This window comes from Argiope bruennichi, chromosome 2, assembly GCF_947563725.1.
Source record: "Argiope bruennichi chromosome 2, qqArgBrue1.1, whole genome shotgun sequence".
NCBI classification, from domain to species: domain Eukaryota; kingdom Metazoa; phylum Arthropoda; class Arachnida; order Araneae; family Araneidae; genus Argiope; species Argiope bruennichi.
The window spans coordinates 54,526,234-54,532,233 of NC_079152.1; positions in this window are offsets into that span (position 1 = coordinate 54,526,234).

Consider the following 6,000-nt stretch of genomic DNA (forward strand, 5'->3'; position numbering starts at 1 on the left):
TATAATATTATGAAAGAATTATATGACTATCAAAATTTGAAGTTTTAAAATATTTTGATGAAGAAGCTATTAAAGTAGGAATTGCATAAAATATTTAATTATTAAAATTTTAAAGAACATTAAGATTGGCGAACCGGCTGGTCGCCAAAGGCGGCTAGTTAAATATAAATCTTTTCACATTTTTTGCAAATGAACTGAACATTAAATATCTTCAGAGTAATTATATTATTGTTCTCATTCCAACAAGCTTTTTTGTAGAAAATGGTGAGCCTTGTTATGTGGTGGATCGAATTTAGATCAAGACTTATGTTCAGTGCAAACTTTGGCTTATAGATACAATCAGAATTGACCTTCATATATATTGCGTGTGATGAATGTTGTGTCCATTGAAGATTTCTAAATATAGATACTGCTTTTTATTAAATGCAAAAAAAAAAGAAAGAAAACTATAAATATATATCTTTATTTTCTTTTTTAATTTAAAGAAACTTTTATTTACAGATGTACTAATTTTTTTTTATTTAAAGATACTTTTCCGAAACACTACTTATTTGGTTTTAGAGTTACTGTTTATCCTTTATAACTCTAAATTAAATAATAGATTCTTTTTTAAATGATAGCAATAGTTAATAATTATTCTAGAGTTTTATTAAATGTTTATTGATTTTCTAACAAAATTTCAAATATTCACGAATTTACTATCTTTACACACACACACACACACACACACACACACACACACATACACACACACACACACACACACACACACACACACACACACACACACATATATATATACTTATAATAAAGCTCAATGTGTGTGTGTGTTGGCGCTCTACAGGCCAGACCGTTCGACCTACAGCTACGAAATTTGGCACGTGTATATCTTGGAGGCCGGGAATGTGCACCTCGGGGTTATTTTTTCGAATTTTTAATTAGAGTTCTATTTATTTAAAAAATAAGTGAAATTTTAGAGTGTTTCTGCTATAACTTTCAAAAATATTACCGCACAAAAAAGATTTTTACATCAAGTTAAAGATCAAAAATTTATCTTTTAAATGATACCAATGTTTTAACCTTAAAATTAAATTTCTATTTTTAATTAATTTTTAAATAAACATTTTAACTATATTTTTCAACATTCTTTTTCGTACAAAATAAAAATAAAATTTAAGCTGCACGAGCACGTTTCGCATTCATGGGAAAAAATTATCTTTTTTCAAAGTGTTGCCATCACATTGATTAAGGCTCCATTTAAAAATAAATTAAATCTTTTTGGAAATGAAATCTGCAAAAATATGATTTTCATCACGTGTCTGTAGGAAATGAAACAAATATGAAATATTATTTTTTTCTAAAAAATAAATTCAAGAAAAATTATTTTATGATCCTTTACACTATCTATTGGGATGACAGCCTTTGTAGCTAAAAATCCCTAAATCCCCCTCATTCAAACAAACAAAACAAACAAACACTATCTATATTATTAATCCAATAAATCAGTTTTATTTTAAGGCAAGTTTTGTTGAATATGAACAGGATATCCATTCAAATCAGTGCCACACAGCTAATTTGTAAACCTTTAGTAATAGACACAGATCTGCTAAAATGGTCTAAATGGAAAATGATTATATTTTGTGTAACTTGATTCAATAATTGCTCTAATAAATAACGAATTTTTGATTTTACATAAAGCTTCTGCTATGGAAATCACGTTTAACAAAATGTTCTTGAAACACTAATATTTTAAATAAAAAGAGTTAGTTTCCAATCAACTGAATCAATCACTTAAACTGACTGATTTATGAAAATTTGAATATCACTATTCAATAAAAAAGGATAATTTTAGATTTTCCATCCATCGTTTCAAAGAAAATACGCCAATCAACGCGCAGGTTTCTCAAGATTAATTGGCCTAAGATTATGAAAATGTTGTGTTTTTCTAAATTTTTAACATTCAAAACTTCATAAATCAGTCTTAGTTAATGGTGCAAAATAGAAACATTCATTCATTTATTTAAAATTAGGTGTGTCCAAAATATTTCTCAGAATATGATACCTTACTGCATAAAATTTAGACTTCATAATTTTTGAAATATATTTATAGGCCGGAACAAAATATTGATTCCATTTCAATTTTCATTTCAATCCTTTTGAAAGCAAAACTGAAAACTGAATTTTATGCTGAATCTGAGAACTTTTTATTGAATTATTCTTTGAGATATTACACAAATTATGAAAAATATTTTGTAGTTCACATAAGACTTAAATACCGAACGATTCTGTTTGCAGTACTCATATTCAATAATAATAATAATTAATAAATAACAACAAAAATGATAAATAAAATAAAACGCTTGGTTTCATTAAAAAATATCTTTATATTAATTGCAATTTCAGCATTTCCACTTTAAATTAAAGTTGAAGTTTTACCGGAAATGACAACAAATTAGCAAAATATATATAGTAAATTGAACGAAACGATCTAAACAACAGTATAAGTTTGGTATGACTATCAAAATTTGAAGATTAAAAATGTTTTGTTTGAGAAGCTATTAAGAGACAAGTTACTTAAAATATTTAATTGAAAATTGTAGCGAGCGGTAAAACAGGTGAACGGCTGGTCGCCAAAGGCGGCTAGTATATAATAAAATAATTGAATGTTAATCGCTTGCTTATATATGTTGTCTATTTAAAAGATGGACGAACGAGCGATTTCAATTACAAAAAGGAAATTATAATTGAAAGGAATCAAAGAACTCTAAAGAGGCTTTCTTTTAAATAAGAATAATGTAAATAAAAGATTTTTTTCGTTTGTTGTCTTTGATTTAGTGTAAAGGCTGTTGCACTTAAAATAGCACGAAGTAAACAAAATATATTTTTTAATATTTCAAAGAAACATCTATGTAGTTATAAAGAAATTTGTTTACTAAAAGACTACAACATTCTTTCTCTGTCAAAAATGTTTATTTTATTTAAAGAATCGATTGTTAGATTGAGAATTTCTAACATTTTTCAAAATTCCTTTGAAAACTTGAAGGATTATAAAATAATCTTAAAAACATTGAAAAGAAAAAGCGCTAATTTTCAATAAAAATAGCAGAAGATTTCAGCGACAATGTTTATTTATTTATTATGTTAAATTTATTGAAAATTTTAAAATTTAAAATATACCTTGAAAAAGAGGTAGAGGATAATACTAAGTAGTTTTCATAACAAGCATAGATAAATTTTTCGTGCTCTGTGGGGTTTTTTATTATATTTTTTTCCCATTTCAGTTACTGCAATATTATTTTTGAGTAAACTCACTTCTGGTCATGTATTTGCATTTTTACAATGTCTGGCAATTTCTTTTTTCTATCTGAGAGATACAAAAAGAACATAAATCGAAAATAGTATTTTTATAACTGATTTGTGTCAGACATGTGGAAGAATTTGACTGAAGATAATACACTTTTTATAATTTTTACAACTAAAAATAAATGCTTTTGCAAAAAAATTTAAGTATAAATTAAAAAAAAGACTTTTTTTTTATCTCAATTACTTTTTTACCGTAAATTGTTTTTACGGTATCAACTTTCAATTACAATTTTGAGTTTTACTAGAGTACTAATATACAATGCAGATTTGATAAATAAAAATGCTTACTTATAAGACGATAATAGAAATACTTTGCTTTCAATCTAAAATATAAACAAAACTTTTTTGAATTTTTTAATGAACTTTTTTTTACCCATTTACTGTATTAATAATATATTTTCTTAAATTTATTTTTGGAGATGAATTTACTTTTTTATAATTTATGAAAATGATTTTTTTAACGGGATATCCGGAAAGAACATATATCGTAGAAAAAACTTTTATAATTAAATTGAGTCTCCCTTTTACATGCATTTAAGCGAGAATTCGACGAACATTGGTACACTTTTCATATTTTTTTCTAAGTCAAAATTGTTATTGCTGAAAAGTTTAACTATAGATTTATGAATCATAAAATAATGAAATATGAATACTTTAAAACTTTTTTTATTGCAGTCTTTTATCATTATACCAACTTTTAATTAAAATTTTGAATTTGGCTAATCAGAGTTTTAATATATATAAGGTAGATTGTACAAATAAAAATGTAGTATCTACTTATTGAATGATTATAGAAGAATCTTGTTTTCAAACTAAAATATGAACTGAAGGCGATTATAGTTAAGTTTTGATCTTCTGGCTGCAGATCAAAGTTTCACTATAGATCAAATAGTGTCAGTATTTAATTCTAGATTTAAAATAGAATTTATATGTGAATATAGTCACAATAATGCGACTATATTCGAATTGCAACAAAGTATGCCTTTCTTCTTTCCTTATCATGGCAGATTTGAAACTCAATTATAATGAAACCATTGCTTTTGTAATGACTTAATAGTTAAAATCAACGAAAAAATTGAAATAATTTGTATTTTAATTTTTAGATGTGATAATTATGCGGATACTGTGTATTCCATTTTTAATGCCAATTTAAATTTGTCTAAGTTTTGAATTTTTCGAAGCGCTAGCTTGTTTTTGTTTATCTAACTAATTTTGATATATTTTCATTTTTTTTTTACCTTTTTGAGTTATTTGTAAATTATAATCCTAATAAAAAACAACAAATATTAATTATCAGTAAGATCGGGATTACCAATTCCAAAAAATAATTCTTTAAATTAAAAAAAAAAAAAAATTCTCAAACGAAGAAAATGCAATTTTTGTATAAATTGCCTTTACATTGTTTATACATATTTTAAACATTAATTTTTATAAATTTCATACGACATTGAAATTTTAATATAAATATTTAAAATGTACATAAAATTTTGGCTGAGAAATGTATTAATTGAAACAATGCCTTAGCAGATGAAGTTGACAATTTAATGAAAGCTTTCAGTTTATTATTACATTCAATTGAACTCAATGAGTGGGTATTGAAGATATGTGGATAAAAGGCTTTTAAAGTTCAGTGACTAGTCTTGTTTTCCTTGTTATTAAAGCAATTCAGTGAAAACAAGTTATCTGGAACATATATCTTCAGGGAGGGAGTATATTTTTGCCAGTGATGATCACTGGATATCAACTTTTGTTCTCTTTATGGAACTTCCGCCATGTCATTTAAGTACGCCGGATGCTTAGGCAGGGTGGGAGTAGTGCTTTCGGGGTTGTAATTACAATTAATTTAATTGTATTGAATATAATCCAAAATTATACAAAGATAATTCGAATATTAAAGTGGAAATTTGTTTCAAAAGATAATTATGGATAATGCTTAGGATAGAACAGCATATTTAAAATTAAAGTAATATAATTTTACGGAATTCTTTACTCTTACAAACATGTACTCATTCACCCATGATTAGATTAATTCTAGATTTCTGCGTACTCCCAAACGTTATGGATTATTGTAAACTAATGTTATTTTTACATTTTTTTTGCAGATGATTAACTACCATTTACCGTTAAGCTTGAAAATTTTTTCATTACTTCTTAAAGAATTATATCAGATATAAATAATTTATTAAAAACTGAGCAATTCTTCCTATTTTGTTCCCATTCATTTTATTACGATTCTTTGGTCGAATGAAACAATTCGTTTATAAATAAGTAAATGCTCTTTTTCTCTATAATAAGTACAAGTTTAACGACAATCGGAAGGATCTGTATCTACGCTTTAAAATCCTCATTTTCCACAAGTTTTCTAACCACCATCATTATTTGTTTTACTACTGTCTATAAAGTGCCGTTTTTCCTAAACACCGAATAAAACATCCGAAAAATCGTAAAAGAGGAAAGAGACACTCTCAAAAATGCGAACGGTCGCATAAAAAGGTGAGCTGCCTACAGCTCATTCGCCTAGCGGCAGCCTTCTTTTATGTGCATCACAGGGCGAAATTCGTTGAGTTTTATGAACCATCTCCACTCTAAATCTTGTATCCTCGATACGTTATACTCTCTTTAGAACGCATCATTTGT